Below are 22,121 nucleotides of genomic sequence, written 5' to 3'. Positions count from 1 at the left end.
CTGGCTGATCCTTTTGATCCCTTCCAATCCTGACTGATTCTGTGATTCTAACTGGAAAGGAGAAAGAGGCACTCAGGAAGGAAAAACAATTTTGTATTCTGGAAAGAGGGCAAAGCTCCTTCAGAGGTAAGTGGAACATCTCTCAGACTTCTATGACCAAGAATCAAAGGTAGATAAACCAGTGCTGGTTCATTTGGATACAATCTGGGAATGATCAGAAATTGGACACAAATAACACTTCGGGGAGTATCACCTACATGTTCCCCCAAACAGAGGAGTTATTTCAGAAGCAGGAAACAATAAATCTGTATTTCTACTAATTCTGTTATCATTTTCCCTTAGGTCTATACATCTCATCTGCTGTTCAAATCTAGCTGTTTGTTTCCCCAGAAGCATAATCTTGCTGATTCAGTGTCCTTTTCTGCCCTTCTTTTTTAATATACACCTTTTTTAATATCTCACCTACGGAAAGGCATAAAAACAGTTAAAGGGGCTAAATCAGTAATTCCTTTAAATGGTCATAGTTTTAGTAAGTGCTATTTAGCAGAGAGCTCTACTGGAATCACTGTGGTAGAGACAGTTCTGTGTTCCCATCAGTAATGAACCATGCATTTTCACTCAAATTTAGCAGGAAGTTCAGCTCCCAGGATGATGATTAGGAGAAGGGCTCCTGTTTTATTCTGCAGACAAAGCTGATACCATGCTAAAGTTTCTGTCCCTAGGAGCTGAAACCATAACAGAAGACAAGTTTTGTTAACAGCTTAAAGAAATAACCTTTTAAAAGTTTCCATACTCTACAATTGTGTCCCAAAGCAATTTTAATACAAGTTTTCTGTAACCATAATCATCTTCATGGTACATATAGTCATCTTCTCATCTATTAACAGTCTTGTAATCCCACAGCCCTTTCATGCTGGAACACTAAATTAGCTTTGGAGAGGAATTTTGCACAAATACAAACAAACAACTCCTGTTAATAGGCACGATGCTATTCAAGCCTTCCAGTGCCTGTAGACAGCAGGCATCAAGAACAAATTTCTGACCCCCAGGCAAGGCATCAAAGAAAAATCAAGAGAACAACTTTGAGGTTTATTTCTTAATTACAACAAGTTGTCTTCAAATTCAGGGCATGATAGCCTTGAATTGATCTCACTCATCCTCAGTGTAGGAAATGAATATTTAAGTAGTTTCTGGGTATCAGTTTATAGTAGATAAAAAGCTTACTCAAGTATGGCTCTATTTTGAAAAAAAACAAACAACAAACAAAAACAACCCTTGCTTCAAATTCTAATCTATGTCAAACTTTGTCACTCATAAGATTCCCATTAATAATTTTTTTTTCTGAGTAGTATCATCAGTCATGAATTCATGTTCCAAATAATAATGTAGAAAGTCAGCAACAGATTTGCTGTCCTCCTTCAGCTCTCCTGTGCTCTTCACATGAAATCTGTTCAGCAGGTCATATTTCACTTAAAAGAAACAAAACCCTGTACACATCAAGTCATAGCTTCCTCTTGGAAACCACAGCAACTTCAGTCGTCAAGGCTAGGAAAGATACAATGAGGGTGGTCCAACACTCCTATACAATTTTCACTCTAATGGGAGAGACTCGTGAAATTGTGGACAACCTGATCCACAGAGCACACAGGTGAGCCATCAATGGCCTTTCTTTCCTATCCAAGGAGACTGCTTTCCTTTCTAGCAGAAAACTGACAATACTTAACTGCCTACATCCTAGATCTAAAGTTATCAAAAGTTTTTTAACAAAATACTTATGTACACATATATACACTAATGATATTCCAGTGAACAAAAGAAGGAAAACCCCCAAAACCTTCCACTTTCCTTTCTGGCTTCAAGTTTCCTAGCATTCTCAGTACCACTACAGAAATTAGTGACACCTAAATGCAAGTGAAAAATGCAAGAGAAAGCAAAACCATCTAAAGAAGAGAACAACCAACTCAAATCAACAGTGAATTCCTCTGGCTTGATAAATGGACATCAAATTCCATGTTATCTCCAGAAAAGCTGTCAAGGGTAGGTTTTTGCCAATCCTGTTTCTATGAACTGTCCCATGAGATTTCACATAAACAGAAAATATACCAACAGTTAATTACAGAGGACCGTGCTGTAACTTCACACAAGTTAGTGGAAGAGCATGGACATGTTGCTAGAAACATTCGAACAAGAAGTTCAGTGTTCGATTACATCAGCAAAGGACAATTTGTAACTGCACAGATCTGCCAGAAGCACTTTTTTGTATCAGCGAGCATGCAGCATGCATCTGCCTTCTGCAGCCTACCCGGAACACCTCAGCAAATCCTTCTGCCTTTTCTACTGTGTCATCCGCAGCTTCACTCTCTGCTCCACCTCACCTCTTCTTTCTGTACCACTGTCAAATCACCTTCAGCATATTCAGTTTTTCAAAGGCCTACTAATGCAGCTCATTTTCCTCCTTTTCAATTTATTTTTCACTTCCCGTTTCTCCCCAGATCTTCCCTAAATGATTCACTACTTGCACCCTTGAACCCTAAGCTTTTCTCTGGTATCACATTATCACATTAAAAGAAATAGGTAGGAGTCTCTGCAGATGGACACCAAACAGAAACACTCTAAGAACACTTTCTCTTTGATTGCATTCCATGATTTCCACTCCTTCAATCTCCTCTGTTATTGTCCTTGTTTTCATAAAGTAGCTTACAACTCTTAGAAGAAAAAGCCACAGAGGTTTTTCATATTGTATTTTAAGATGCAACAGAGGAGTGCTACTTGGTCAGGATTTTTCCTTTTGAGAATGATGCTAGTTTCAATTTTGAAAAGCAGTTAACGCCTCCTAAACAGCCAGCCTTGATTTCCTCCAGAAACTTATCATCTTCATTTTCACAAAGAGAAAAGTGAAGACATAAAAAAAAAAAAAAAAAAAAATCTACCTAATTTAATACTCAGTTCTGTCTGGAAAGAAAAACAACTGAGGGTACCCTGGTCCCACAGTCATGCTCTCACACAAATGATTGGGCTCTCAATAGCTTTATTTAGGAGTACAAGCCAAGTCCTTAATATTCTTCTAATGCAATAGTTTTCACTGATATGGTGCTTATGCTTGCAGAAAGTTTTGATGCATTTACATTGCATTTCTGATTTAATCTACAGCTCTACACTTATCCCTTAGGTGTGCGGTAATCCCCACTATTAAAAAGGCAAAGCAAAACAAAAAAGCTGAACACACACTATTTAAGCAATCTATTTCAAACAGATGTCAGAAGCATATTTTATTATTCCTAAATCAGACCATTGATCAGCAAGATGATGAGCAGAGAAAAAGATCCGCTAACCTAAAATGTGTGATGCTTATTTACACTGCATTTCCAATCAATAAAGTAAAAACATCATTAAAATATGAAGAGTCATAGTTTTGATTTACTGCTGCTTCTCATGTTCTGAAGTCCTTCACATCATGCTAGAATGGTGTGTACTTCATATACCAGCACTTTGCTAGAGAGCATCAGTGCCCTATCAGTTATGCAGAAATGGTTCAAAACATTTAGGTTCTACTAAGGGCGGCAGACATCTCTAGGCAGCTGTATTCTTGGTCATTATCCCCAGGTATTAGCTCATCTTGTAAATATCTTGCACACACACAACATTTTTTACAATGAAATAAAAGCTTGTGAACATTTGCTCATGCTTTTGCTTGGTTGTTTTCCTTATTATTCTAAGTCCATACTAGAAAGATTTCATCTCCTTTACTTATCTATAAGCAAAAGCACTTGTGGAGGAGAAGCAGACAATAAAGACTTACTATATTTGACCTTCAGTAATTCCTTTTAAACAGGACAGTTTACCTTGTTTTCATCTGATAAGAATAGAGACAGCACATTTAGCATCCTACACAATGATGCTTTTTGAAATATCAACAGTTACTCATTAAAAATGAGACCAGAATGATTAACACTTCAAGAGTCCCATTTGTACTAGCTTGATTTATGGCATGGTAATAATGACTAATGATAAAAGACAAATACAGTCATATGTCTGTGAGCAGTTCTGGACACTGAAACAAGACAAAGATTTAAATCAGCAACACAGATATCTATGTCCTAGCATTCATCTTCTGAGACCTGCAATATAAAAATCACTCTTTATTTAATTTCTTGGACCTTGACTACTTCTATCAAGTTGAGCTTATGGTCTCACTTTAGTGTAACACCATGTGTGTCTATATAAAAGACATCTACTAGTATCACTCTATTTCCATACATCTGGCATTTCTAGATGTTTTAAGTCTAGAAGTCATAAGAGTTACGTAGCTCATACATAATGGGTCTCTGGAAGATACTCCATTCCATAGCATAGCAATGGAACTCGAGCAATACACTCTGTGTAAATAATTTTCACATTCAGAACAGAAAATATGTAAGCCTTCTACACCTCAGCTCTCAAAAAAGAAAAAAAAAAAGTCACATTCTCATTCCCAGATGATAAATCTAACTGTTATAATAATTTTTTACTTTCCTTCAGCTCAAGAGAAAATGGAAATAAGTTCAATTCAAAATAGAAGCTTCACGATCAAGCCACAGAACAGACAAAGCTTTAGCCCTATTGGTAAGTGAACTGTTTCACTCACCTTAGAAGGAAAAGAGCTGTTTTTCCAACCCAACTGGACCTTTAACAGAGAAACTTTGAAGACACCAGTTACTGACTGATCCACAATCAGAATCCAGTCAGACTGGGAACAACAATACTCAACTAATGTGCCTGTTCTGTGGGAAAGAGCAGGCATACTCTAACAGCCTTTGCTCAAAACATGGAAAAGTATCAAAACTAACTCTGTGTAAGTAAATAGAGACCACTGAGCAACAGGAAGATGAGAAATGTCTAGGTTTTTTGCACACCAGACTGCTCTTCACAAAGTCATCTGTCTTTCTTTCCCTAAGGGACTTTTTATGGAGATTAATTTCTATGCCTTGCTACATTATTATACGAGAAAGTGCTTTGAGTTTCTGTTCCAGTGTAACACCAAGAGTTAAGTTATAAATTGCATTTTTAGAATGCATTTTCTCCAACATTCTAGGACTCATTTCAGCTTTTAAAACACCTTGAAATTATGCTCAATGTAGAAGTTACAAATAAAGGAGTTCGCATTTTCATCCTCTGGATGGTATTTTTTCCTGACATTCAATTAACCCTGTATCACTGATACTAATATTTCAATTTCCACTAAAGTTAGGGTTTTAGTGCTTTTTTGTTGTTGTTGCTCAAACAAGTTTTAAAATTTATTAAGGGTACATTAAGGTAAACCCAATAGCATTTAATATAGTGAATTAACTGAACAGGTAACACCAAGAAGCTATTTGAAAAAAAGCAGAAAAGCATCTAAATTACATCTCCTGTCAAGTACAAATGCTAGTGACATTACTGTGTTACAAAATGCTAACTGCAGCTATTAATTCACACACAGATTTCTACATCACACCATACCAAGTTTTAAGATGGATAAGGGCTTTCAAGGGAATATCTTTAAACATGCAGAAACCACTTAAACATCAACAAATAAAAAAAGATATAGCTTTTGTAAAGTTAGATGTCAATGTAAGGCATCAACTTCATCCACATTAACTGATTTTTAAGTCTACCATCAGAGATATTTATTTTTAAGGAATCAATATTTATGTGCTTTCAACCATAGGCAAAGATGAATGACAACTGAAATCTCTTATTTTAGAATACCCTCCTCACCACAAAATGCAGATTCTCAAGAACAGACATATCCTAAGTCTCTAGGATATTGCCAATATTTCATTTTTCATTAAGCAGCATCAAAATCCTACTTTCCTTCCATTGGAAGTACCATTTAATGTAATTTCCTTCTCATTTAATCTATGCAGAAGCTGAACATTTATGTATCTTAGCTAATTGTTTGGCTCATGGAAAGCAGAATAGCAGCAAGATACAACAAGTTGGTTATTCATTTTGAAGAAGGCAGACACCACTGATGACCCCATTACAGTTATTAAAAACTAGGGAATAAAGTCTTCCATGTGTAAAAGTTCACACAAATATTACCAGGATGTACCCTTGGCCAAGAAATGATAAAAAGTAAATTGGAGCAGGGTGGAGGGACACAAGGTCTACCTCTAGCTGATTTTATTTAACTTTTCTTATGTTATCTATCAGTGCTTCAACAAGATGTTCAATCTTTCAAAATAAGCATCTGCCTCTTAAAGTGGGGCTCTTGGTGAGCACCAGTGAGAAACTCTGAAGATGTAAAAGTGCTCAATGGCATGGTGCTAGTTTGGCATATTCATCACAAAGACTGGGACACTGGTAGCTGATTGATCAGCCTGTCACCACAGATCTGCATGCTACATAGACTGAAGTTGGAATCAGAGCTTTTTTTTCCCTAGAGGGACTTCTGTTTAGTCATGTCAATTACAAATTAGCATCATATTTATATAAACTTAGTGCTGGTAATGACTGGTAGACTTGGTAACTGCCAGAACTTTTCCATATCAATGTACCCCAAGAGTGAGTCAACCTCCCTAAGGGAACAACAGCAGCACTCTCATGCCTGTCCACCTAGAATTACATATAACCTTACACCATTACAAAAATCTTGATGCAGCATTTTATTTCTGAACCAACACCTTCACAAGTCTTAGCTTCAACTGGATTTCCTCAAGCACAGTAAACATTCTAATTTGTCAGACAACCTTTTTTTTTTTGTATTATTAGATAGGGCTGAGACCTAAAATAGAAATCAATAAAACCAGACTAAATTCTCCTTACATTTTTGCATTGGGATATTTATTGTTAACTTCTATAATGGGTTTTACATATGCAAGTCGTAATCTGAAGAGAACATCCCTTTGAGAGAAGAGCAAAACATGTAATAGTTTTGTACATGGGAAATGGAGCTTTAAAGGGGAACAAACTAAAGATGGTGATGTAAACATCACATCTCCCTTTCTTAACCCCCAAAGTTGAAAGACTATTAAAACAGTTCATGCATTTACCACTGAGAAACTGAACAGACCAGTGACTACTATACGTAGCACTACATCAATCTTTGCTAAACTAGAGTCTGACGTTATCCTATTTTCACCAATTTCAAAGGCAGAAAATTCTGTAACTCATATCAGTTGGACCAGGACATTAGAAAGGAAACCTATATTAAAATTAGTCTATTTGTTCTCCTGAAAACAAACTGTTTTCATTTGTTCATTATCTCAAGGGTAATACTTCAAAATAAAAAACTAGCCTTAAAAGAAGTGAAATAAAATCCACTTTCATTGATTCACTTGCATAGCTAATGAAATGCTACTATGTACAGAGGCATGGGCTTTTCCTTTTTCCCCCCTATCTGTCATTATCAACAATTTCACAGAAATAACTAAGTGATTTTAATAGATACTTAGGATTATTATCCAATATATCCAATTCTAAAGTCTTCAATGACAGGCTTCAGTTAGTCAAGTCCCAAGAATTACTTGAAGATAATTGTTATGATGCTGATTTACAAGCTATAGCTTGCTACAGTTCCATTACTGTACATGGGTTACCACACATGAGAAGCAGGAACAGCTCATGTACATACACAAAGACAGTAAATACATTTTGCACTAAGAACAACACATATATATTAATAGCTAGGGGATTAATTCTGAAGCTGCATTGTGTGCAATTGTGAAATAGGACTGGGAGTTTGAGATGGGCAACCTTTTTTTGTTTGAAGAGTTTTAGACCTAAACAATGTTGTTTGGCACTGATAAAGCCAACCTGCAAATATTGACAGAGTTTGGCAATTTGTTTCATACTTTGTTCATATCAAAACAATGTTGATTCTTTAGAAATGGGCCAAGAAAATTGTTTGCTTTTTTAAATGTTTCAGAATTTTCCATTTTACACCACCCAATGTAGTGTTCCTGTTTCAATTTCTTCCTAATTTTCTCATGAAACAAACTTCAAATCATTCCCAGCTTTGGTTCTATTCCAGATTAGAGATGACATGGGGCATAGGATGTCAAATTCACCTGTCTCTCTTCATAGCATTTTTGAAGATGGGCTATATTTGTGTGCTAGTTTGAAGCAAGCTGGAATGTTTTGGTAAAAGAACTAGATAACAGGCAGTGAAATGAAAACAATTGATGTCAACTTCTCTCACAGTCTCGCTGAGAACGATGGGAAGAAGAAAGACTTTTTCTCCATTTTGTTTTCTCACTCTTGCTTTTGCCTTAGACCTGGTCACATCTCATTAACCCTGCTCCTACTAACCTTGCTCCCTAACCTCTTGGCTGCACCTCTCTTCTTCCTGAGAACTGGGGTAAGGTTGAGAGGGCCGGGGGGAGGTGTTGGGGTGGTTTGAGCGCCCCTCCTGGGGACTCAGGTTTCTGGGAGGGGAGTTGTGCTTTTGTATTGTTTATCCTTTGTATATTTCTGTATATAATTGTATATAACTGTATATATTGTAAATAGCTGCTTGTAAATTCTGCTAGCTGTAAATAAATTGCTTCATCTATATTCCCAGGGTCCGTCTGAGTTAGCTGGGGCAAATTCAAAAGTGTGGGGGGGCGGGGTAACCCCCAAACCATCACAATTTGCATTCTATAAAGAAGGCAGTAAACTAAAACAAACAGAGAAAACAGGTCACCTTCCTAGTTTTACCATATGAACTGAAGAGTTACTTTTCTTATCTGGAGTTAAGTGCATAAATCTTGCTTCATTTTTACCACTTATTTTTAAAACCCATACAGCCAAGAAACCCTGGAGCTTACATGTTTACTATTAAAAAAATGAAGGGTGAGGGAGGAATAAAAACAAGGAAATTGTTGAGTAAAAAAACCCACCATAACTCAATTGCTAATAGCACTGACCTTGTTGATATAGTACCTAAATGAGGTCTCAAAACAGCAATAGGGTAATTTACGGTAATCTCCGATGTACATTGCAGGTTTGCATTTGGGAATGTTAACATCAACATATAAAACAATTTCTCATGGTCTGTAGTTGCAACTCTGGAAAGCTTAGTATGAATTGCTCAGAGCAGTTCAATGCAGCTCATATATACTTTGTGATTCCAAAATTCAATTTTGTAACTCGTAATCAACTACAAAAATACTATGAACTGAATATGAGCAACATTAAAATGCAATTTCTTCTTACTATTGACTACTTATCAACTGACAACTTAGTCTGTTGAAATTAAAACAATTGGTGTATTTTATGGTGATTGCTAAAGCTGCTGACCATAGGGAAAATTATTGTGCTTTATAGACTTAAAAGTCTCTTAATCCAGGCATCCAATTACACCTAACACTCCTAAAGACAACGTAACTTTAAATAAAATGTGTTAATGAAACATTAAAAGGTTGCACAATTAAAGCACAGTTGAATACATTCCTATTAACTCTTCCAGTATGTCTGCAGAGATAAGAATCTGCTTTAGTTACACAATTGCACAGCCTGACACAGAAATGCTGCCTATCCATCTACATTTACAAAAGCTTAGATGAAAGGTTATCTTACCCCTTTCCTCTCACTCCCTGCTCAAACTATTACTTAGGCAAGAAAATAGGGCCCAGATCCTTCACTGAATGACTTAGCATGACTTAACCATTGAAATCAGTGGCATATTTCTATGTAGGTGGAAATATGGCATATGGTGGTATATGCCACATCACTGGACACATACCTACTTATACCTGTTAGAATCTGGCCTGTTTTCCCTCATTAACGCTTTATTTAACAAGCATCACCCAAAGATTAACTCCCAAAAGAGTACTGCAAGTTCAAAAAACAGCAGTGACAAAAGTTTCCACACTCGCGTTCACATGTTGCATCTTCTGTTTTTTCAATAACCAAAATAGTTGCTTACCACTCTCGTACTCTTTAAAGATATTTAGTCCATGGTCTGAAATGCATGACACGTATGGAATTCATGAAAACCTACAGTACAGCTAATGGCTTGATGAAAGTCCAAAAGCTACAACTGCATAACTACACTGTAACAGAGGTTAGCTCTCATGTTCTAGCAATCAGGCATGAAAACACATTGCACAGCTAAGGAACACAAGCATTTGTGGACAACAAATCACTTGGACAAGTGCAAATAGCATCCTTCAAAATGATACAGAGAATTATTTTTGCAGATATGTTGTATCCAAGACATGCATTAACCTAAACACTTCAATGACAGAATTCTACTTTGTACAAAAACTCAGGACACCTTTGCTGACAGAAGGAACTAACCCACATGCTGTAAAATCCATCTTGTCCTGGGTTAGGTGTGCTAGTTTGAAGCTAGCTAGAATGTTTTGGTGAGAAGAACTAGATTACAGGCTGTGGAAGGAAAACAATGGTGATGTCTACTTCACTCACAAGCTTACCGAGAGATACAAGAAGAATCGAAACATAGATAAGGCACTCACTTCTACTTCTGCTGGGGAACTGGCTGAGCTGCATCTCTCTCTAGCCTCTTTGACTAATCCACTTTGCTTCCTAGCCCCCTGGCCTAACCTCCATTCTTCCTTGGGACTGGGGTAAGGTTGAGAGGGGTAGGGGAAAGGTGAAGGGGCAGTTGGGAGCCCCTCTGGGAACTCAGGTTTCTGGGAGGGCTGCTGTGTTTCTGTATTACATTTTATCTTGTATATTTCTGTATATAACTGTATATATTGTAAATATCTGCTTGTATATTGTGCTAAGCCGTAAATTAGTTTCATTCAATTTTCAGAGCTGTCTGAGTCTAGTCTGGGTGATTTCCAAAGTGTGGGGGGGCGGGTAACATCCAAATCATCACATTAGGGAAGACCAAGGTGCAAAACAACTAAAGGGCCAACTGCTATCTAGGAGAAGTAGTAAGAAGAAGAAACAATACCAGTTACTATGCCTACAGTCAGATCTTTGTCACTTAAAAGCTATTAATAATCCAAACTTAAACCAACAAAAATATACTAAGCACTCAAATACTACTGTACTAGTTGAAGGCTCTGCATAGAGAATCATTTGTACTTTATAGAGGTGAGACACAATGTGCTTACAGTAACCAAAGTATGAACAAAAAAAGAGGGAAAGGGAAATAAAGACTAAAAGCTTATAGAACCATACAGTTCTCAATTCAACACTGACCTAATGTTAGAGAACCTGGTATGTGCCACTTCTTCAGTAAAAATGCCCAATAAGGGTGATATTTGCTTCGCATATCTGGATCTATACAAACATGGATAAAAGAGATGGTGAAGGGCTTACCTCTGGAAGAGACTATAAGCAGAGGTTGGTGATGGATAAGACCAAAGTGTTGAAAAAAGCCTATGACAGCAGAACTTCATAGATTTCAATTCACTGCACTTAACAAAGCAGAAGGACTCAGTATGGCAATACAGAGCTCTGCAGAAAGAGAGACAAAATTTTGAATGAACTTTGAGCTCTGAAGAAAGACTTACGGAAGAAATTGAGGAAAATGAAAAGACATTAATGACAGCTCACAGGTACATACATAACCTGGATGTACAGGTGAGGAGTATTTAGTTGCTATGGTTTATAGGGCACATCAGTGGCTGTGAATGAGTAAGACCTGTTCTCAAAGGTTGTGAACTGTAAGAGCTGGACAGAAGTGGGAATAAGAGAAATCTGGAAAGGAACAGGAAAAACTGGTGAATGGGGCAGAGAACAATGACAGAAAATCACAGCGGTAGTTCAGAGCAAGAAATGGGTTTGGTGATAAAGTAGCACCAGAATTATCTATCTACAAGAAACCTGTACAGTCTTCAGAGACGAAAAAGGCTCTATGGTTAGTGGCATGTGTGGAAGACAATTTGAAAGAGGAAACTTCATATATGGAGAGTAGTAAATATTCCTGCTGAGGCTGACTTGTAATAACAAGCAGGAAGGCTCATATCCACACCATCAGGAAGCCTGCAATGAGCAATGCTTCTTCTGCTTTAATTTCTTTCCACATGACACTTCCCTGGTTTGGTAGTTGGCTACAGCTTGTGTAAGACATTAACTCAGAAACAAAATGGGCTGCATATCTACATCAGAGAAACTGTATCAGGGATCAGAGCAGCTGAAAAAGAAAGCGTCTTCTGGAACAAAAACATATGTTATGTGAAAATTAAGTTTACTTGCTTGGCTTAAAAAAAAAGGCATCTGTGTTGCTTCAGACAGCAACACAATCTCCACAAAAATGGAGCAAGAAAGTCTTGCTCTTCCAGGCAGTACATGAAAGCCTCATCAGAAGCCTCACTGGTCAGCTGGTACCACCTTTTGGAACCAGTTTCCAGAGAAGCAGCACACTGGTAAGAAGAAACAAAGTGGAGGACAGTCAGTGTGAGGTATGGACTCTCTATCAAGCACAACAGTCCACCACCCATTACCATGGCAACTGGTGGAACTTGTTAAGTTCCATTTTTGCAAAGTTCTTCTGTAGGAAAAACAAAACCCAGTTAAAAATAATTAATACTTTGATTTAGCAGATAAAAAAAAAAAAAAGTGATGGCATTATTTAATTGCACTGCCTTTTAAGAGTGGCCAAGATACTGATACACTACTGAAAGCAAAGTCAACGCAGTCACTGAAGGCAAGTTCATATATACCACACAAGAATCTTTACCCTATATTACTCTGTTCTAAATGTTTGTAGTTAATATGACCCAATACAAAACTCTTTGATAGATGAGGGAAATATACTCCACATACAAACAACACAGTCATCATTTTGTTAATGACTTCACTTAAGTCTGAAGACAATTCCCTTTTAGTGGATGTTTACTTAAAAGGTGCATTGCTATAAAACACACTTTGCAGCCCAAACATCATATAGAAGTCTGTGAACATGAATATGAACAAAATTATGCACAAACCAATTATGCCTCAGAGCATAAAGTCATGCAAGAACAACTGCATGAAGATGCCATCTGAAACAGCATTCCAAACCTACCTACAGAACAGGGACTATTTGCTTACAACCCTCCTAAAATCTAACCTCCAAATTTCAATTACAGAAATATGAACTCTTTTTGACAAGTCAAAATATTGTCAGTTAAGACTAAAACCCACATAGGAGAGAAAAAAAAAAAAGGTTTATGGAATTCTTAGTACACACAGAATCAACCAGGTTGGAAGAGACCTCCAAGATCACCCAGTCCAACCTAGCACCCAGCCCTATCCAATCAACTAGACCACGGCACTAAGTGCCTCATCCAGTCTTTTCTTCAACACCTCCAGGGACAGCGACTCCACCACCTCCCCGGGCAGCCCATTCCTATGGCAAATCACTCTCTCTGTGAAGAACGTCCTCCTAATATCAAGCCTACCCCCAGCACAACTTGAGACTGTGTCCCCTTGTTCTGTTTCTGGTTGCCTGGGAGAAGAGACCAACTCCCACCTGGCTACAACCGCCCTTCAGGTAGTTGTAGACAGCAGTGAGGTCACCCCTGAGCCTTCTCTTCTCCAGGCCAAACAAACTGGAACACCTAAAATGCCAACAGCCTACAGGCAAACCAGAAAAATACATCTATGATTTGGAACAAATAGTACTGTCTACTTAAAAGAAGCTCTGAACTGGAAGAGTGCAGTAATTGCTCATTAAGGCCACAGAAAATAAGCACTGCTGAATGAAGGCTTCCAAACCAATAAGCCAGGGCTATGCCAAATTCAATACAGTCACTTTAATGTCAGTATACTTATAGGCAATACATTTAACTAGGAAAGATATTTTCCCTACAATCCCACACTACTTGTTTTAGAAAACTCAGAAATGAGAACTCTGTACTAGAAAGCAGAAAACAATGCATTAGCCTCACACAGTAGCTTCAGTCAAGCCAATTAATATAGAAATATATGATTTTCTGTTCTTTTAAACAGAGAAATTCAAATAAACCAGTTTGATGCAACAGAGTAAAAACTAAGAAAGAATATTTATTTCCAATAATGTACTCAGTAAAGTTCAAATTTGTAGCAGAGAAACAGCATGAAGAAGAAAAAAAAGAAGCAAAGAAGTAGCTCAAGTATCTTTAAAGCAGCCTTCAGAAATACTCTCCTAAAACACTGACCCAACATAGGTTAACCCATTGGATTTGTGAAGTTTTTGTAGAGTTGGCATTTTGGGTATCCTCAATGTTTCATAGAAGTAAGTTTTAGAGAAGACAGGTTCTTATCACAAAAACCTACTTATCTTGATGGGTTTAATGTGTATATATTTATGTAAGTCATAAAGAACTGTCATGACATACCCTAAACCTACTGAGATTCTGTTTAATAGATGTAATGGCACAAGGACCACTGCATATATGCAGCTTTATTTGGCACTAAATATATTGTCAAAGGACTGACTACACAGTAATATCCAGGTAGAACATTCTAGACATAGCCAGAGCAACTGAACTCTCTTCTGACTTGATATTTTTTGCAGTTGTATGGCAGTGAACATTTATTTGCTTGTGCCGAAAGTGTGAAATGCAACCAACAGACAAATCCAGATGAGAAAGGAGTGGACAAGAAACTCCTGAATTTCAGATACAGAGCCATCACCACAGTCACTAGTCACTATGAGATACTACCAGGTACAGAAAAGAAAGGACATGCCGTTCTCCCAGTCTGTAAAATGGGAACAAAAATACTCCTAACCAAGCAGAAAGGAGTGGTTTTCCATGACAAAGTCTTGAGATAATGATAAATAAAGCATCATTTTTACATTTTTTCAAATTAATTTAAAAATCAAATTCATACCAATTAGACCTCATGAACCACACAGAAATAATCACATTAAAGTAATGTCCTTCTTGCTCCAATGAACATCAGTGACAATCACTTCCTACCTCAATGAAAAGAACATATACATTTACCTGTTCCTACATCATTACTGCAGAGCAAAAATGTTGCATCTCTCCATGCACACGTGACTGCAGGCACCCATGTGAGCAGCCAGGTTGTTCCTTCAGTTTTAAGAACTATCATCTTAAATTACAATCCCATCTCGAATGAGTAATAGGTTTCCTTTGCTACATCTTTTCTCACATGACGTTGCTTTTATAGCACTCCGAACACATTTCAATGACTTTTTCATAAGCCATCAATACAATATGTTCATTTACTTCCACATTTGACTACTTGAGATGTTAAGAGCAGTAATTTGCATTCCCACAACCTTAACAGTTGCTCTTAATAATAACAATAAATTTTAAAAATGTATTTTTTTATTTACATGTGTTAAGTATTTAAGATTTGGCAAGTAGAAGACACTTTTTTTCTTTAAAAAAAAGGGGTGCTGAAAATTATTTGAAATGCAATTTTTCTTGGGGTTTGCTTAAAGATCAGATATTCACAGAACAAAACCTCTTGGGAATGTGTTAGTCAGAAAACTTATAATACTTCCTTGAAATAAAATTGTGATATAAAAAAAAGAGACAACACCCTTGTGAGTTCATAAATCCCCAAGCCATAAAAAACATTTGAGTTCTTGAAACAAGTCAAACCCCTCCCAAACACATAGCTGCATTTAAAATACATTAACAACTCCTAGATATTATCAATATATGCTCTCTATAGGAACCAGCAATGTATTTTATCTCAGGAGAAGTATATTAGAATTAGTCCATATCATTACAAGTCACACAAAATAAACTTTGAAAAAAAAAAAAACTATGGACAGGAAAGAAAAAAAACTACTGGGCTGGATTTCACCTTTTGATGGATAGCTCCTTCCTCACTACAGTGCATCTTGCTATTTGTGATTCACAAAATGTTGTCCACAACACTAGGATTTCCATACTTCAGATATGAAACTGCTCGACGTTAAGCTTCACAATTAACAGCTAAAATACGAGCACCAGGAGTGGTGGGGTTTTGTTACTGCAAAAACATTTGGAGATACACTACATGTTTGAGATGCGTGCCCCACCATACGGACAGCTGGCATTTGTTCCCATAACACAGTGGATCGGATTCGTTAATTATCACAGCAGCATCAGCACAATCAAGATGGGTATCTACAACCTTTGGATATTATGCACGCAATCAATGAAAGACTACCACCAACAGTTATGACACAGTCTGAAAAGGTAACATATATTCAAGCCAAAGAAAGGCGTTGAAGGGAGAAGTTCTTGCCTTTGAGAATTGCAACACGTAAACCCCAAACCTGCTACAGTAGTGCTAACATTTAACACTGCAAGATCACACGGTGAACACCCAAGAAGCAGGGACCTCTCTAACGTACCACAATCGTGCCAGCAGCCACTCTGATTAACGCATCAGCTGAGCCTAAAGAGTCAGTCCCGCGCTAGGGCTGTAAGGTATTTGGAGGAAAGCAGTCGGAAAGAGCAAGGCAGCGTAACGAGCATACACGTACGCCTTACAAAACTAGAGACGAGCAGCTCCCACAGCCCGCAGGTGGAGAATACACTCAACACGCGTTTAGCTGACCACATCTGAGCATCAGCCCCGTTCCAGCAGCAGGGACAGCGCGGAGTGTTGCTGCCCCGACACAGCCATCCCACCCCTGCGCGCACTAGGGATGCGGCTTTTCCCGCGAGCTCGGGCCTGGCCGCTCCCGCAACGCTAGCGCAGAGCCGGAGCCAAGCGTCGCGCCGGGGCGCCCCGCGGGGTGCGGGCGGTGGCCCCCGGCAGCGCGTCCCCGCACCCCGCGGACAACCGCACACACAAGCTGCTTCGCCTCAGCGGCGGCAGTCAACGCAAAAGAGCAGCTGCTGCCCGGGCGGGTAGAACACCGCGCCTCGCCAACCCACCCCGTCCGCTCAGGCGCGCTGCAACAGCGGGTGAAGACCCCCTGTGGATGCGAGGGAAGCAGGTGCCTCAGCGCCCCGCACAGCTGCAGGTGAGGCGACTCCGCTGGGCTACGACACCAGCTCCGCTCACGGTCGCAACAGCACCGGGTGCCTGCAGCGGCAGCCCGCGCGGTGCCCGCACACCGGCACGCGTCGCCTCAGAGCAAGGCGCCTGCCGGCACAGTCCTCCCAGCCCGCAGGGCTCTGCCGCTTCGCAGCTCACATGTAGGCGCACGTACACACCCAGTCGCGTCCAAAAAAAGCCCTCGGAGTAAACCCGGTGGCTCCCGCTCCGGCGGGGCAAGTGACTCTCTTCGACTCCCCGGCATGGTCACCGCCCGCCGCTGCTCCCCGCGAAAGGCGAAGTTCGGGCGCCCGCGGCGGCGCTCCCGCCTTCCCAGCAAACTTACCGAGCACGGCCACCGGCTGAACTTTCAGCAGCGCTCAAGCTCAGCCCCGACGACGGCTTCTCCCATCTCCTCTAGGTGCGGTGCCCGCGCCCTGCTCCCCAGCAGCTGCGGCGCGGGCGAATATAAATCCACATTGCCGCTGTCGGCGGCTCCCCCGCAGCCCGCCCCGGCCCCTCCGCCCCGCTAAGGGGACGGCGCCGGCTCCTGCTGCCGCGGCTCGACCCGCAGCTAACGGCGGCGGCGCGTCAGACTGCGAGAAGCCAAGGCAGAAGAGGAAGCGGGGCCGGGCTCAGCGTAACGCCGCCGCTGTTGCCGCCGCTCCTCTCCGGCGGCTGTAGTGTCAGCGGCGCCGCACGCTCTCAGGATGGATTGTGTGTGGATTTTTTTTTTCTCGTTTTTTTTCCCCTTTTCGGCTCCTTCGCTGTTAATGAGCATGCCCGGGAGATCTGCGCAGGCGCGTTGCCGGCCGCCGCGCCTCAAGTCGCTTCGCGCCGGCCGCCACCGCGGGTTGTGCTGTGGGAGTTGAGGGGGCTCGAGCCAGGGGGCTCGAGCCGGGGCGCGGCGGGCAGGGCTGCCTCGCGGGCGGAGGCGGCACCGGGCGGGAGGGTGGCTGAAGCGGCACGGCCTGAGCGCTCTCAGTCGAGAAGCCGTCGACAGAGTTAGAGAAGTAACTGGGGAGGTGAGGCGAGTCGAGTCTGCCCGTGTCGGGGTAGCAGCTGTCCCGGCCCCGCGGGGACAGGTCGGCCGTGCTGGACAGCGGCTTCTCTTAGGGGCGTGGAGGAAAGAGACGAAACCACCGACGGGCCTCTGCGTTTGGAAACAACGCAGAAATCCTCCCTCTAAATAATTTACATTGCTGAGGAAACAAGACCGATAGCAGGATCAAGGCTTGGGAGAGAGCTGTCGATTTATAGATGGTGCTTCGACTGCTTTCCTTTCACGAGCTGAGCTTATTAACGTGGGCATCTTCGGTGGCCACCTCCATTAACGGTCCCGGGGCTTGGTGCAGGGGAACTTCATCTTCTGGTGATGATCTCTATGGTTTCATCATTTATAAGCCATGTATCTCATGAGGACATACAAAGGCATAAAGGTGATTACAACCTGCATTTTCATAACAGCTACTTCTGCTTCTGCAGTTATTGGTAAAGATTTTATTGTGCTGAGGAATCCCAGGAGCTGAAAAAGCTGTGCCTTGGAGGCTGGACCCAGCTCATCATCCCAGCTTCGGTTTACATGCATACCACATATGTGTCTCTCTCAACTCCTTAAAATCGGTGGTTACTGGCGTTATTTAGCCTGTGCATGCGGCAACAGGAACACACACAGCAGGGGGAGGGAGGGTGGAAATAAAATCCCCACACAATTCACAGTTCTCATTATTTCTTCACAAGTGTCTGCATAGATCACCCACTCAAGTGGAGTTTCTCTTTTTTACTCTGTACCATGCCCCAGGACATATTTCATTTAGACAGTTAGTTTATGCTATTTATGTAAGTATTTGATGAAAAAGCACACCTTGAAGAAATTAAAATATCTTGAGAACTAGCACTTAAGAGAAATAATATTTTTGCCTATATAATGTCTTGTGGTGCATTAAAAAATAGATAAGGTCATGTGTGACTTTATACATACTGCTGCTAATGCATACATTTTCTGTCATTTTTAACATTTGCTCTTCAAAACAAGCCTGCCCTGAGCTTGCTCTACCAGAAATAAAATTCAGGTGCCCATGAGAAATCTTACCCAGTCCTTTTCACTTATTTCCTCAGGTTAAAACACAGACAGAGTTTTGATATTCAAAATTATTTCCTGAGAGTGTGATCAGTTTGTAGAGAACAAAAAAGGGGGGGGAAGATAATTCCTCACTGAATAACATTTAAAAGGTGATGAAGGAAACGGCCTAAAATACAACTCCTTTTTCAAAATATGTATATATTAGTATATGTACCTATATGAAGCAATGGAGATGTGTTTTCTCTGTTCACGCAGGCTGCAACCCAAATCTGAGAAAGGTTGTGAGGTTTTAGGAATTCCAAACCTACCCTCTTGAAAAACAAGGGATGGGGAGATGAAAAGGAGAAGGAACCAGGAAGATGATCAAATGAAGCGTCAAAATTGCTGCTTATGTGAACTGAGAGTACTGACTGTACTGTAAGTGTTTATTTCCTTCCATTCTACGTATTTTTAAAAGATACAAGTTTAAGAACTTGGTCTAGTTCTTCAGAATGAACCCTGCTTTCAGCTACACTCCAGGTATCTAAATCTGCCTCTCCCTAAAGAAAGCACAGCTGTAAAGATTCTGAAGTAAATATGGAAACCTTCCAGAAGTCCTTTCTATGTTCCTTGGATTAAATGCACCCTATGCAGCAGAAAAAGACATGAACTACTGGGTATACATTGCTTTCTTTGGAAGGCCAGAAGTTAAAAACTAAATTCTCATGAATCTTGAAGCCATTAAACGTCACTAAAAAGTGATTAAGTCAGAACAGTGCCCTCAAAATTTCATCTCAAATACCTGTGACTTAGTCTTTATTCCCTGGGGGGAATAATGTGTCAGCAGTGTAGATCCATCATGAACTATTCTGAGCCTAGGGTAAAGAGTAAACGTTCTATCACAGGAGACATGGTTGTTTAGGTTACTTCATCCTCTAGATAGACTTTAACATTTGCTTTTTGTTAACACAAAAATTAGATACTGTGGGTTGCATTAAGGGAATAGTTTATAACAAAAGAAAAAAGAAAAGGATGAAGTTGATGTTGGTAACAAGAACATAAACCAAGATTGCCTACCAGCTGCCTACCAGCCTATATTCCAGATTTTAGGATACTACCAGATTCAAGTAAATATTGCCCTGCTGTTAACAAAGATTACATATTATTATTATTATTATTGCTTCTGCTCAGAATGCCATGGAATTGTCTGTTGTGGTGATAAACATAGAGGAGTTAGGATGGTAAAATGGCAGCCTCAACAATGGAAAGCATAAAAAGATAAGCAATGGAGGTGGACACTGAATCTTACCTTTCTTTCTTCAGTCACTGATGAGATAAATGAGCTAAAGCTGGTAATAGTTGAACTAGTTGCCAGATATTAAGTGGAACCACCTGGTATATATATGGTAATTCAGATAGCTATAGGATGCCTCCTAGTGAGCTGTGGTTAGGAAAACAAAAAAGGTCTGCTTGGAGCACCATGCAGATGATACATAGTAGTCCATGAGGAAGACACATCAGAAGGTGTGAACTTCAGGTATATAACATGCATGCTCCAACACAACTAGGAGGAAATTACAGTTCAAAATGAGACCCACTGAATAATCAGAGCTTTCCTTTTAGAGAACTACCCCAGTGAATGGAAGCAGTAGGTAAAAGACTGCTAGATGTGCTGGTGCCAAGTGGAATTTTCTTGAGTGCAAACACGTGTAGGTTTATATAGTATCACAGCTCCCTGCAATAAAGATTTTCTTTGTCAACGGCAAAAGATAGTATTTCCAGCATGTAGCTGCAATACCAGTCAATGCAGTGCTAAAACTAAGGTCTTGCTTGACACCTTCTGTCTAGCTCAAATTTCAGACTCAGTGTCTTTAACTGGTACCCAGATTATGCTGAAGCATTGGTTTTAAACTATTCTCCTGTGGGAACAGAGATCATTGCCTGCATTGCAACAACCTCTGTTGAGACCAGAAACAGCTGCTGATCTCACAGCTGAGTAAGATTTTCCCAACCTCTGTAAGGTAGGATATCACCACAGGATATTACCAGAGTTCTGTCAGCCTGTGCTTCCAAGAATGATGAGGATTTTTTCTCTTTTTGACTCCTATCCTTTGAACCAGGTGAAGTCCTCAAAAATTTCTGACATTTTGGGGAATTTTCCTAGTTTAGAAGCGTGCTTCCTGGACAAGTCTAAGACAGAGTAGAGTACTCCCCTAAAGAATGGAAGTGGTTGGTTGGTGTGCCATTTATGGAAATTACTCCTTCATAAGTTAACAGCCTTCAAAACAGAGAGGCAGGGAAGCAGGCAAAGCCCCAGACCCGAACACGGTAGTTAAGATTGTTTGAAATACAAGGGCTGATTTGTTTGCTGTGGTCTTTTCAACAAGCTAAGAGAAAAATATTTCCAAAAGGAGACTAAATATTTACATTAAGTTACTTAATATTGGTAGGAAGCTACCCAAATACGAAGGGCATTCAGAGCCCAGCTGTCTGCCAGAAAGTGACAGAAGGGATTGAGCAGCACTAATAACATTGGCCTGCCCCTTATGTAACAGACAAAACAATTATAAGGACATCTGAGACATTACCAGACTCCAAAAGGACATGGTTGAGGAGGTTCTTGAGTAAAGGTAACCAAAGGTTAAATTATTTTTTTACATCCAGTTATTTATACTTAATAACATTAATGAGACTGATACATCATTCGGAGTTGTGCACAGTGCTTTTGAAATGTTACCATTTAAAAATGATACTTCAGTCTGGTGTAGGTACATATGAGATGTGGATGTAAAACATGATCAAGACGAAATGACGCAAGTCTAGCTGTACCTGATATGTATTCGTTTTGACAAACCACACAGATCATTACACAAACTGAAATGTAAAGGAGGATCAGGGTAATTTATAGATATGAATGTACTATGTTATATATTTTTCTAGTTCCATTCCTACACTAAAGTGACACACAGACATAGTCTTGCCCTTAGCCTGAGAGCAGTCAAATTTGTAGAGGATTAAGAAGTAAAAAAAATGAGGTATGAAATGCCAGACAGAAGTTTTTACTTTCTGGATGAAAAGAAGGGTCCAGCAAATAGGGAAAATTGCTCTTCTATCTCCCTCTGACTGAGAAGAGAGGAATTTTGTGAAGCAAGGCTAAATACACATAGATACAGAAACCATATTTGAAATTGCACTCCTGTATTATTGCCAGCTCCCG

At 40.0% G+C, this 22,121-nt stretch overlaps 1 protein-coding gene and 1 long non-coding RNA gene across 16 annotated transcripts in view; one reads left to right on the top strand and one right to left on the bottom strand.

The window, feature by feature from the left end:
• Positions 1-22,121, bottom strand: part of TENM1 (teneurin transmembrane protein 1) — a 926,028-nt gene that overhangs the window by 323,698 nt on the left and 580,209 nt on the right. For 11 of the 15 annotated variants that reach the window (XM_064159463.1, XM_064159467.1, XM_064159461.1 and 8 more), the window contains one exon: positions 17,189-18,254. The exons of 1 other annotated variant lie outside the window; for it this stretch is intronic. The gene's annotated coding sequence lies outside the window, so the exon portion shown is untranslated. Of the gene's footprint in view, positions 1-17,188; positions 18,255-19,706; positions 19,780-20,213; positions 20,247-22,121 lie in introns of those variants that run through there. 3 more of the 15 variants (XM_064159470.1, XM_064159466.1, XM_064159468.1) reach the window with 3 other exon arrangements.
• On the top strand, positions 18,188-19,703 carry LOC135184021 (uncharacterized). Its single transcript, XR_010305822.1, has 2 exons — positions 18,188-18,281; positions 19,181-19,703. It is a non-coding gene; the product is annotated as an uncharacterized LOC135184021 (long non-coding RNA).

This window comes from Pogoniulus pusillus, chromosome 19 (genome assembly GCF_015220805.1).
Source record: "Pogoniulus pusillus isolate bPogPus1 chromosome 19, bPogPus1.pri, whole genome shotgun sequence".
In the NCBI taxonomy this organism is placed as follows: domain Eukaryota; kingdom Metazoa; phylum Chordata; class Aves; order Piciformes; family Lybiidae; genus Pogoniulus; species Pogoniulus pusillus.
Note: the sequence above shows the minus strand (reverse complement) of the source record. Positions and strands in the feature narration are given on the sequence as shown.